General features: G+C 42.2%; 1 pseudogene; it reads right to left on the reverse strand.

The window, feature by feature from the left end:
* The window catches only part of LOC141212354 (uncharacterized), a 112,955-nt pseudogene that overhangs the window by 47,074 nt on the left and 51,918 nt on the right, over positions 1–13,963 (reverse strand).

Here is a 13,963-nt window from a genome sequence, read left to right on the forward strand (position 1 = left end):
ACTTAGTGTTGGCAAAATTTTAGAAATTGATCTTGTGTTCAGTGAGCTATTAAATAAAATCTTACTCATCAAAGGGGGTGTACTCATTTAGGCTGAACAATGTTTATTAAACTTTATAAAACACAGTGAACATAATTACACTTTCTTTCCCATATGACTTCTCTCATGTTTTACAAGGCGTGATTTATGTATAAAAGATTTCCCACATTCTGAACATGAATACGGCTTCTCTCCTGTGTGAATTCTGTGATGTCTAACAAGATCTGATTTATTTGCAAAGCATCTTCCACATGCTAAACATGAAAAAAGTTTTTCTCCTGTGTGAATTCTGTGATGTTTAACAAGATCCAATTTATATATAAAACATTTCCCACATTCTGAACAAGAAAATGGCTATTCTCCTGTATGAATTCTGTTATGTGCAGCAAGAATTGATTTACGCATAAAAGATTTCCCGCATTCTGAACATGAATACGGCTTCTCTCCTGTGTGAATTCTGTGATGTTTAACAAGATCTGATTTATAACTAAAACACTTCCCACATTCTGAGCATGAAGATAGCGACTTTCCAGTATGAATTCTCTGATGTGTTATAAGACTCCCTTTATTTGTGAAGGAATTCTCACATAGTGAACATGAAAATGTTTTTTCTCCTGTGTGATTTCTCTGATGTCTAATAAGATTCCCTTTATTTGTAAAGCATTTCCCACATTCTGAACACGAATATGGCTTCTCTCCTGTGTGAATTCGCTGATGTGGAATAAGACTCCTTTTATCTGTAAAGGACTTCTCACATTCTGAACATGAATACGGCTTCTCTCCTGTGTGAGTTCTCTGATGTCTAACAAGATCTGATTTACCTGTAAAGCATTTTCCACAATGTAAACATGAAAACGGTTTCTCCCCGGTGTGAATTCTTTGATGTATAACAAGCTCTGATTTACTTTTAAAACATTTCGCACATTCTGAACAAGAAAATGGCTTTTCTCCTGCATGAATTCTCTTATGAGCAGAAAGATTTGATTTAAGCATAAAAGATTTCCCGCATTCTGAACATGAATACGGCTGCTCTCCTGTGTGAATTTTCTCGTGTATCACAAGTTTTGATTTCTCTGTAAAGCATTTCCCACATTCTGGACATGAATACGGCTTTTCTCCTGTGTGAATTCTGTGATGTTTAACAAGATCTGATTTATAACTAAAACACTTCCCACATTCTGAACATGAATATGGCTTCTCTCCTGTGTGAATTTGCTGATGTGGAATAAGATTCCCTTTATCTGTAAAGGACTTCCCACATTCTGAACATGAATACGGCTTCTCTCCTGTGTGAATTTTCTGATGTGTAATAAGACTCCCTTTAAATGTAAAGCATTTCCCACATTCTGAACAGGAATATGGCTTCTCTCCTGTGTGAGTTTTCTGGTGTCTAATAAGAGTCCTTTTATCTGAAAAGCATTTCCCACATTCTGAACATGAATATGGCTTTTCTCCTGTGTGAATTCTCTGATGTATAATAAGACTTCCTTTACCTGTGAAGGACTTTCCACATTTTGAACATGCATACGGCTTTTCTCCTGTGTGAATTTTCTGATGTATAACAAGCAGTGATTTATCTGGAAAGCACCTTCTACATTGTAAACATGAAAAAGGTTTTTCCCCTGTGTGAATTCTTTGATGTTTAACAAGGTCTGATTTACTTCTACAACATTTCCCACATTCTGAACATGAAAATGTCTTCTCTCCTGTATGAATTCTCTGATGTCTAATAAGATCCCCTTTCTGTTTGAAGGACTTCCCACATTCCGAACATGAAAATGGCTTTTCTCCTGTGTGAATTCTTTGATGTTTAACAAGGTCTGATTTACTTCCAAAACATTTCCCACATTCCGAACATGAATATGGCTTCTCTCCTGTGTGAATTCTCTGATGTGTAATAAGATCCCCTTTATGTTTAAAGGACTTCCCACATTCCGAACATGAAAATGGCTTTTCTCCGGTGTGAATTCTCTCATGTATAACAAATCTTGATTTATATGTAAAGCATTTCCCACATTCTGAACAGGAGTATGGCTTTTTTCCTTTGTGTTTTATGTGTGTTAAAAAATCTGAGCTTTTTGTAAATTGCTTGTCACACTGAAATCTTGAATCCACTTTGCCTCCTGGACTTTTGGTAATAATGCGAGATTGCTCAGGAGATGATTCCTCATGATTAGGAGGATTATAAGAAAGTGAAGTGCTGTGAAGTCCAGGAGGTGCAGGAAGGGTGATGAGGTTTTCTCCATTAGAGTGCTTCATGAGATCTTCTTTTTTATAATTTAGTGATGAACTGTTATTCTCACAAGGATTTCCTATCAGGATGAAAGATAAATTAGATATGATTTTTTTCTTCAACACAAAAGAGATTTCTCAATGTATTTTCTGGATCTCACAATGAAGACCCTCGTCAGTGAAAGTACCGGTAATAAGGAGGACAACTACATGCCATAACATTAACACAATGACGGGTAAAGTGAATGACACTTATAAACTGGTGACATTGGCACAAGTCAGGGGTGGCAGAGATTAGGCAGCAAATAGTTCTTAAAGTGGTAATTACTGATGACAGGTTCCCTTAATGTACCTCCAGTGCCATTTCACTCTCTCAAGCTTCGTATCTTGCCCTTAGTATAGAAAAGTGTCCACGTAATTAAAGAAGATGTCAACTACTATTAAAAATGCCCCCAATGTAATTAACCCGTTGAGAGATTTTTTTAAATTACCTAGCTTTGTCTTTATTGGCTGCGAGCGGCGCTATCGCTGGCCACTCGCCGGCATCACGCGACCCCCGGCCTCAGCCGGCTCTTGCTTCCCCTGATGTCACGTCAAGTGAGGCGTGACTCGGTGATGCGATCCCCGCGGTGGACGCCGGGCTGTGGGTGGGGTTTCACCGTGCGTCACACCCAGCATCCACCGCGCACTTTCCCAATGAATGCAAGGTAATTGTGATTCACAAAATGTTATACAATTGAACGGTGAAAAAAAAAAAAATTACATTTTTACCACTATAATATTATTTTAGCCCCAGATTTTACATTTTCACAAGGGAAAATGGGTAAAAATGACCACATAATTTGTTATACAATTTCTGCTGAAAGGGGCAATACCCCATATGTGGCTGTACTGTATTGCTTAGCCACATGGCGAGACTCGGGAGGGAAGGAGCGCTATTTGACTCTTGGAGAACAAACTTTAGTAGAACACTTTGCAGACTCCATATACAGAGCCCCTAAGTGGCAGAAGAGCAGAATCCCCCCTCAATTGACACCAGTTTGGAAATTACACCCCTATGGAAATGTATCTACAGGTGTAGTGATGAATTTGACTCCATGGGTGCTTTCCAGAAACGAGCAGTAATGGATGTTGTGAAGTGAAAATGCAAATATTCCCTTATAGTGGTCAGTACATTGTAGTGTCCGGTACATTGTAGTGCCCTTACGTTGTAGCGCCCAGTACATGATTCCCAGCTAGTGCTTTCTGGAGAAATTTTTTGGCTCTCCCCGCTACAGTAATGCCAAACATGTGGATGGTAACTGCACACGGTGGGGCCCAGGAGGAGGGGGCATTTGGATTTGGGAGCGCAGATGTCACTGGATTTCTTTAAGTGGGAGCCAAGTCACTTTCCAGAGCCTTTGCGCTACCAGTAATATGGACACCCCCTATATTACTGTTTACAGATGATGAACCTGAGTGGGGACTTGATTTTTGTGGGTTGAGTAGAAGCTCTTAATGGTGGCATTTTGGGGTACAGAACATTTTGGATCATATTTATCCTGTGCTGTACGCTGAACACTTACAGTGGGTACGGGAAGTATTCAGACCCCTTTACATTTTTCACTCTTTGTTTCATTGCAGCCATTTGGTAAATTCTAAAAAGTTCATTTATTTTTCTCATTAAAGTACACTCTGCACACCATCTTGACTGAAAAAAAGCAGAAATGCAGACAAATTTGCAAATTTATTAAAAAAGAAAAACTGAAATATCACATGGTCATAAGTATTCAGACCCTTTGCTCAGACACTCATATTTAATTCACATGCTGTCCATTTCCTTTTGATCCTCCTTGAGATGGTTCTACTCCTTCATTGGAGTCCAGCTGTGTTTAATGAAACTCATAGGACTTGATTTGGAAAGACACACACCTGTCTATATAAGACCTCACAGCTCACAGTGCATGTCAGACCAAATGAGAATCATGAGCTCAAAGGAACTGCCCAAGGAGCTCAGACACAGAATTGTGGCAAGGCACAGATCTGGCCAAGGTTACAAAAGAATTTCTGCATTACTCAAGGTTCCTAAGAGCACAGTGGCCTTCATAATCCTTAAATGGAAGAAGTTTGGGACCACCAGAAGTCTTCCTAGACCTGGCCGTCCAGCCAAACTGAGCAATCGTGGGAGAAGAGCCTTGGTAGGAGAGGTAAAGAAAAACCCCAAGATCACTGTGGCTGAGCTCCAGCGATGCAGTAGGGAGATGGGAGAAAACTCACAAAAGTCAACGATCACTGCAGCCCTCCACCAGTCGGGCCTTTATAGCAGAGTGGCCAGATGGAAGCCTCTACTCAGTGCAAGACATGAAAGCCCGCATAAAGTTTGTTCAAAAACACATGAAGGACTCACAGACTATGAGAAATAAGATTCTCTGGTCTGATGAGACGAAGATAGAACTTTTGGTGATAATTCTAAGCGGTATGTGTGGAGAAAACCAGGCACTGCTCATGACCCGCCCAATACAATCCCTACAGTGAAACATGGTGGTGGCAGCATCATGCTATGGGGGTATTTTTCAGCTGCAGGGACAGGATGACTGGTTGCAATTGAAGGAAACATGAATGCAGCCAAGTACAGAGATATCCTGGATGAAAACCTCTTCCAGAGTGCTCTGGACCTCAGACTTGGCCGAAGGTTCACCTTCCAACAAGACAGTGACCCTAAGCACACAGCTAAAATGACAAAGGAGTGGCTTCAGAACAACTCTGTGGCCATTCTTGACTGGCCCAGCAAGAGCCCTGACCTAAACCCAATTGAGCATCTCTGGAGAGACCTGAAAATGTCTGTCCACCAACGTTCACCATCCAACCTGACGGAACTGGAGAGGATCTGCAAGGAAGAATGGCAGAGGATCCCCAAATCCAGGGGTGAAAAACTTGTTGCATCATTCCCTAGAAGACTCATGGCTGTACTAGCTCAAAAGGGGCTTCTACTCAACACTGAGCAAAGGGTCTGAATACTTATGACCATGTGATATTTCAGTTTTTCTTTTTTAATAAATTTGCAAAAATGTCTACATTTCTTGTTTTTTTTTCAGTCAAGATGGGGTGCAGCGTGTACTTTAATGAGAAAAAAATGAACATTTTAGAACTTACCGAATAGCTGCAATAAAACAAAGAGTGAAAAATTTAAAAGGGTAAGAATACTTTCCGTACCCACTGTACATCGGGGTTTCCATCTAAATCTACAAAATACATGATTCAGATGACACCCCCGAGGGATCCATTCAGAATAATGAGGCAGCAGAGTTACACCGGACTCCGTCTAGCCTCTGGTCGACTGCGCTTTTATGCACACTGAAAAAGATGGACATCACTGGATCATAGGCCAGACGGCATCCACAGCGCCTCATTATACGGAATCTTCCCCCGGGGTTCTGTCCGAATCGCAAGCTCAGTCATTTATATGGCAACATGAGACTTGTGTAAGAATAATATGGAAGTAAAAGATGGAAGTAATATTAAAAAACACAATTAGGAAAATTAAAAATGTGCTTATTAAATCATTAAGAAGAGGTGTGAATGCGGCCCAGTTATTCATCGGTGCGCAACCGGACTCTGTACAAGAGCAGCCGCGCCATCACCGGACGCTTCTGCTGTGATGTGGACGGCGGATAAAGCTTCACTGCACCGGAGACTTCATACAATATCACACACCGGTCATCGTCAGGCGCCGCTAATCATAGTCACATGCCAATCATCATCATCACACGCCGCTAATCATAGTCACAAGCCAATCATCATCGTCATACGCCAGTCATCATCATCACACGTCACTAATCATAGTCACATGCCAATCATCATCGTCATACGCCAGTCATCATCATCACACGCCACTAATCATATTCACATGCCAATCATCATCATCATGCGCCAGTCATCATCATCACACGCCGCTAATCATAGTCACATGCCAATCATCATCGTCATACGCCAGTCATCATCATCACACGTCACTAATCATAGTCACATGCCAATCATCATCGTCATATGCCAGTCATCATCATCACACGCCACTAATCATAGTCACATGCCAGTCATCATCGTCATACGCCAATCATCATCGTCATACGCCGGTCATTATTACATACCTGTGGAAACATCTACAGGAATCTCCTCCTTCACGTCACTCACACACGGCTGATCCCCCCTCGTCATCGCTTCTTCTTCTGTCTCGTCCTTCACTTTATTCTTAGTCGGATCTTCCTCCTGATATATCAGATGTAACAATCAGCACAATACAAGAAACCACCAAAATCTGTGACATCTATGACCTCGATCAGAAATGTCCCCCATATACAGATCCGGTACAGGGCTCAGCACCGTCTACCTGATGACTCTCCGGGATGTTGTGATTCTCCTCTGGACAGTCCTGGGGATACAGAGGACGGGGACATCTCTCTGGTGGATTTCGTTCCATGAGTCCATCTATAGGAAACACAAAGTGACAGAATACAGTGACATGTAAAAGTTTGGGCACCAATGGTCAAAATTACTGTTATTGTGAACAGTTAAGTTGAAGATGAAATAATCTCTAAACGGCCTAAAGTTACAGATGACATTTCCTTTGTATTTTAGGCAAAACAATAAATAATAAATTATATATATTTTTATCTTTTACATTTAAAAAAAAATTCAATAAGGGAAAATGGGCAAATGCAAAAGTTTTGGCACCCGGCAAGGTTAGTAGCTAGTAGCGCCCCCTTTTGAAAGTATCCCAGCTTGTAAATGCTTTTTGTAGCCAGACAATAGTCTTTCAATTCTTGTTTGAGGGATTCTCATTCTTTCATTCTTCTTTGGAGAATTCTTCCAGTTCTGTGAGATTCCTGGGGCGTCTTGCATCGTCTGCTATTTTGAGGTCTAGCCACAGATTTTCAATGATGTTCAAATCAGGGGACTATGAGGGCCATTGTAAAACCTTCAGCTTGTGCCTTTTGACGTGTGTTTAGTATCATTATCATTTGCCATCCTCTTTTCACCTCCAGCTTTTTTGCAGATGGTGTTATGTTTGTATCAAGAATTTGCTGAAATTTCATGGAATCCATTCTTCCCTCTACCCGTTCCCTGTGCCATTGGCTGCAACACAACCCCAAAGCATGATTGATCCACCACCATGCTTAATGGTTGGCGAGATGTTCTTTTCCTAAAATTCTGTGCCCTTTTTTCTCCACACAACTTTGATCATTGCTCTATTTTAACCTCATCGGTCCACAAGACTTGTTTCCAAAATGCATCAGACCTTTTTAGATGTTCTTTTGCACTTCTGAATCTGAATTTCATGGTGAGGTCGCAGGAGAGGTTTTCTTCTGATGACTCTTCCATGAAGGCCATTTTTGTGCAGGTGTCTCTGAAGAGTATTACAATGTACAGGTACAGGTACAGAAACGCCTCAGTAACATTAAAATAAACAAATCACCAGGACCTGATGGCATACACCCACGGGTACTAAGGGAACTAAGTAATGTGATAGACAGACCGTTATATCTTATATTTAAGGACTCTGTTGAGACTGGGTCTGTACCACTTGATTGGCGACAGGCGAATGTAGTGCCAATATTCAAAAAGGGAGCAAAAAGTGACGCCGGAAACTGTCGGCCGGTGAGTCTGACGTCCGTTGTGGGCAAAATTTTTGAAAGCTTCATTAAAGAGGCAATTACGGAGCATCTTGATGCTAATAATCTTTTAATCCCGAACCAACATGGTTTCGTGAGGAATCGCTCCTGCCAAACAAACCTGATTGACTTCTACGAGGAGGTTAGCTCTCGAGTAGATCAGGGGGAACCAGTGGATGTCGTGTATCTCGACTTCTCAAAAGCATTCGATAGCGTGCCACATAATAGGTTGGTATACAAAATGAGAATGATGGGGCTGGGGGAAAATGTCTGTAAGTGGGTAGCAAACTGGCTAAGGGATAGAAGGCAGAGGGTGGTTATAAATGGAATATACTCAGATTGGGTAAGCGTCACTAGTGGGGTACCACAGGGGTCTGTACTAGGCCCAATGTTATTTAATATCTTTATTAACGACATAGTCAACGGGATAAATAGTAAAATATCAATATTTGCAGATGACACAAAGTTATGTAAAACAATTAATACAAAAGAGGACAGTGCAGACCTACAGAGGGATTTGGATAAGCTGGGTAGGTGGAGCATTAAATGGCAAATGAGGTTTAACGAGGAGAAATGTAAGGTCATACATATGGGAAGGAGAAATGGAAGTCACCAGTACTCACTGAATGGGAAATCATTGGGGAATTCAGAGATGGAGAAGGACTTGGGCATCTTGATTGATAGCAAACTAAATTGTAGTGCCCAAAGTCAGGCCGCTGCTGTAAGGGCAAACAGGGTAATGGGATGTATCAGAAGAGGTATAGCTGCAAAGGATGAGAACATTGTTCTTCCACTGTACAAAGCACTGGTCAGACCACACTTGGAATACTGTGCTCAGTTATGGGCCCCAATATATAGAAAGGATATAAATGAGTTTGAAAAGGTACAAAGGAGGGCAACAAAATTAATAAAGGGAATGGAGGGACTGCAATACCCAGAGAGGTTGGCAAAACTAGGACTATTCAGCCTGGAAAAGAGAAGGTTGAGGGGGGACATAATAAATGTGTACAAATATGTTAGGGGACAGTATAGAGATCTTGCCCGGGATTTGTTCAAAAGGAGGGATATTACGGTAACAAGAGGGCACTCACTAAGACTGGAAGATAAAAGGTTTCAGCACCAGCATAGGAAGGGGTTCTTTACGGTAAGAGCAGTGAGAATATGGAATTCACTGAGTGAGGAGACGGTAATGTCGGATTCACTAAACCAGTTCAAGCGGGGACTGGATGCATTTCTAGATACCAGGCAGATTTCAGCGTATACTTAAAAATAAAATAAAATAGTAGGTTGATACAGGGATTTATTCTGACTGCTGGTTTCAGAGTCGGGAGGGAATTTTTCCTCAGGTGAAGATTGGCCAAATCATTTGGGGTTTTTGCCCTCCTCTGGATCAACTTTAGCAATTACAGAACTAACAGGTCGAACATGATGGACGCAAGTCTTTATTCGGCTTTACAAACTATGTTACTATGTTACTACCACAACTCCAGAGTCTGCTAAATCTTTCTGAAGGTCTTTTGCAGTCAGGCGGGGGTTCTGATTTGCCTATCAATCCTACTGAAAATTTGCTTGGTCTTCCAGACCTTATCTTGCCTTCCACTGTTTCTGTTAACTGCCATTTCTTTATTACATTTTGAACCGAGGAAAGGGCAACTTGAAAACGCTTTGCTCATAGCCTTCTCCTGCTTTGTGGGCCTCCACCATTTTCAGAGTACTAGACAGCGGATATCTTGGTTGATAAAATCCGTCTTGTGGTTCTTGTGTAATCTTTACTTTCAGCTTGGAGATAATGATATGCTCGTGCTCCGGGGCAGCCTATGGGGGGCGCTCTATCTGGGTTTCTGCTTACATATTCATCTGTATGCTCTTATGGCAGCTCACTTATCGTTCACTGACCTGCCTCCTATTTTACATAATGCATCTAGTAGTGCGTGACTAGGTAAAATAAGAGGCAGGTCAGTGAAGGCACAGTGAGCTGCCATAAGAGCATACAGGTGAATATGCAATCAGAGCACCAGATAGAGCGCCCCCCACAGGTCGCCCTGGAGCACGGGCATATCATTATCTCCAAACTGAAAGTAAACATTACACAAGAACCACAGGACGGATTTAATCAAAAAAGGTATCATTTTAATCAGTGTAATGTCGCCTACCTGTCAATCTATGCAGTTTACTAAGCACAATCCTGCTGACAGGTGCGCTTTAAGTACATAATGTGGAATATCTCCTGAAAAAAATGAATAAAGTGAAACAGTTTTTTTGTATAGAGACTCGTGTTAAATACAAAAGAGCAAATGATAATTTAAAACAAAAACCAATGGGAGGGAAAAATAGAAAAATCTAACGCTTTCTGTGTCACTGGTATTTCCACCTTTACCTTAATTTAGTATGGAAACACATTTTGACTCGCCTGTGGTAAATCACAAAAGAGATACTCCTGTGATTGTCAGTGCCCATGTGACAAGAATTAGCCAATGAATGATGACTTCAATGTTTTAAAAAGCCACATGGTAGGCCCCGTTCCTTTGTCACAATGGTGAAGACAAAGGAGCTGCCTGAGGACATAAGAACTGCTATTAGCAAACACAAGGCTTCCAAAGGGTAGAAGGCCATCTCCAAAAACCTTGGTATCCTAGTTTCAACAGTGCGCAATGTCATTAATAAGTTTGCCAAGCATGGAACCATCAAGAACCTCCCTGGAAAGAGGAAAATTGGCAAAAGAGGTCTTCGAAGATTGGTGGAAATAGTGGAAAAAAAACATCATGTCAAACATCCAAAGACCTGAAGGCCAACCTGGAATAGTCTGGGGTCATGGTTTCAACAAGTACCATATGCCGCACACTAAACCAAGCAGAGCTTTATTGGCGAAGGCCAAGGAAGAAACCATTGCTGAATAAAAGACATAAAAAGGAACGACTGATGTTTGCCAAAGAGTACCTTGATAAGCCTCAATCCTTCTGGGAAAATGTTCTGTGGACAGATAAAACAAAAATAGAGCTTTTTGGCAATGCAAAGCAACAGTTTGTTTACAGACGACGCAATGAAGGTTATATAAGGAAAGCAAATCCCGGCACTCACGTGTTGATGATTAATTTGTTTATTCCACAACTCACAATGTGAGTTGTGGAATAAACAAATTAATCATCAACACGTGAGTGCCGGGATTAGCTTTTCCTAGAAACACTGTTTTCCACGTGCACCACCCCAGCTGTACGGAGTGCTGACTAGATTCTTTTGATATAAGGAAAGAAAACCTTACCAACACTTAAGCATGGTGGAGGATCCACAATACTGTGGGGTTGCATTGCAGCATCTGGTACTGGAGGCCTTGACCATATCACAGGAATCATGAAATTAAAGAATTATAAAGAGGTTTTAGAGCGAAATTGTTATGATCTGCAATAAGTACTACGGAAAGATAGGGGAAAGCTGTCCCTACAGTATGACTAAGCTGAATCCCTACGATGTAGCGAGCAGCCTTTTCCTAGTGTACAGACCTGCTTTAGTCCTCGGCTAGTCTGAACGAAGACCTATAGAATTAAGGGAGGGGTCCCTAAAAGAACTAAGGGCTGGGACAACAATGGGACACCACCTAAACAGAGAAGTTGTTGCAGAACACAAAAAGACAAACTGACAAAAATGTACTAGAGGTCCCAGAGGACCAAGCGAACTTGACAGAGAAAGGCACCGAAGCACCAGGCTAGAGAAACAGTCAAACACTGAAGTCCAGCACAGCCACAAGCGCGGAGCTGGAATATAAAGGCAGATGGTCACGTGACCGCAAAACACAAGATGGAAACAACAAACAAACAGGAGGGGTCTAACAGTACCCCCTCTTTTATGAGGATCCTCCGGATCCTCCAGGCCCAGGCCTATGCGGAAACCTCCTGTGGAAATCATTAACAAGCCTAGGAGCAGAGACATCATCCGTCCTTACCCAGGAGTTGTCTTCGGGACCGAAACACTTCCAGGAGACAAGATACTGTAATCTTCCTCTATGCCATCTAGAATTCAAGATACGAGAAATTTCATATTCGCCGTCTTCCACAACAGGAGGAACTGTGACAGTGGCATCCCTATACATCAGCCTTTTTCAACAAGGAAACATGAAACACAGGATTAATCTTCCATGAAGTAGGGACATCCAACCTAACAGCAGATGGGTTAACAGCCTGAAGCACTTTAAATGGACCCACAAACTTAGGACCCAGTTTTTTAGAGGGAATCCTCAACCGCAGGTTCTTCGAGGACAACCAAACCATGTCACCCACAGTAAACAAAACCTCCTTACGTTTCCTGTCAAAATACTTCTTGGATTTCTTGTTAGCCTCTTGAAGGTTGCAACGTACATTAGTCCAAACTCTCTCCAAATCACCGGAAAAATTCTCCTCCTCCAGCACCGCCGACCCCAATTTGGAGAACGAACCAAAAGACGGATGTCTCCCAGTACAACAAAGAAAAGGAGAACACCCAGCAGAGGAGGATGTATGATTGTTAAGAGCAAATTCTGGGAGAGGCAGAAACTCAGACCACACCTCTTGATTGTCCGCCACAAAACAACGCAAAAACTGTTCAACATCCTGGTTCTTTCTTTCAGTCTGTCTATTAGACTCAGGATGATAACCAGACGAAAATGACAAATGGACTCCCAACCTGTCACAAAAAGCACGCCAAAAGAGAGCCACAAACTGAGGTCCTCTATCAGAAACAATATCCGTGGGAACGCCATGGAGCTTGGCAATCTCCTTAACAAACGCCTTAGCGAGTGTCTTGGCGCAGGGCAACTTAATGAATGGAACCAAATGACACATCTTACTAAAACGGTCCACACCCACCCAGATGACAGTAAAACCCTCGGACACAGGAAGACCAGTAATAAAATCTATTGTGAGATGCGTCCTAGGCGCACTAGGAACCTCCAGAGGGCAAAGCAACCTCGCAGCAGGAGTATGTGAAGCCTTTGACCTAGCACACACAGTACACTGACGCACCCACTTGATGACTTCCTTCTGCCATCCAGGCCACCAAAAACTGCGACTGATAAGTCTCTTAGTCTCCAAAATTCCTGGATGACCTGCCAACCGAGACTCATGACACTCCACAAACAAATCTCTCCTAAAGGCTCTAGGCACGAACAACCTCCCATGGGGAGTGTTAGATGGAGCATTATCTTGAGCTTTCAGAATCCCATTCTCCAAAACGGAGTCCAATGCCGCCACCACAACTCCTTTCTGCAAAATGCTCTCCTCTTCCTCGGCACCGACCGTAGGAGAGAAGCTGCGAGATAAAGCATCGGCTTTAACAGTCCTAGTACCAGGTATATAGGTAACAGAAAAATGAAACCGAGAAAAAAAAAGTGCCCACCTAGCTTGACGGGCATTCAAGCGCTTGGCAGCATCCAGACAGATCAAATTCTTATGATCTGTGAAAACCTGAATAGGAAATCTAGCGCTTTCCAAAAAATGACACCAGTGTTCAAACGCAAGTTTAATAGCCAGCAACTCCCGATTCCCAACATCATAATTCAGTTCAGTTTCCGAAATTTTTTTCGAAAAGAAGGCACAAGGATGTACTCCACCCTTGTTCTCCTGAGACAAAACTGCTCCGACCCCCACCGATGAAGCATCGACCTTGACCAAAAAAGGCTTGGTCTCATCAGGCTGCATAAGGATAGGGGCAGAACTGAACCTCTCTTTCAGATACTCAAACGCTTCAATGGCCTCAGTAGTCCACTGGGCTGTATTCGCACCTTTCCTGGTGAGATCGGTTAGAGGTTTAACAATTACAGAAAAATTCTTAATGAATTTCCTGTAATAATTGGCAAAACCCAAAAATCTCTGTATAGATTTCAAACCAATAGGCCTAGGCCATTCCTGCACAGCCTGAACCTTCACAGGGTCCATCTCAAAACCCTCACTGGAGACAATGTAGCCCAAAAAACTAATTAACTGCACAGCGAACTCACATTTCTCCAGCTTAGGAAAGAGTGAATTATCACTCAATATCTGCAAAACTTCACGTACACTCTGCCAATGGGACTCTAG

The sequence above is a fragment of the Phyllobates terribilis genome, unplaced genomic scaffold (genome assembly GCF_046119375.1).
Source record: "Phyllobates terribilis strain yellow unplaced genomic scaffold, ASM4611937v1 Scaffold_171__1_contigs__length_4068163, whole genome shotgun sequence".
In the NCBI taxonomy this organism is placed as follows: domain Eukaryota; kingdom Metazoa; phylum Chordata; class Amphibia; order Anura; family Dendrobatidae; genus Phyllobates; species Phyllobates terribilis.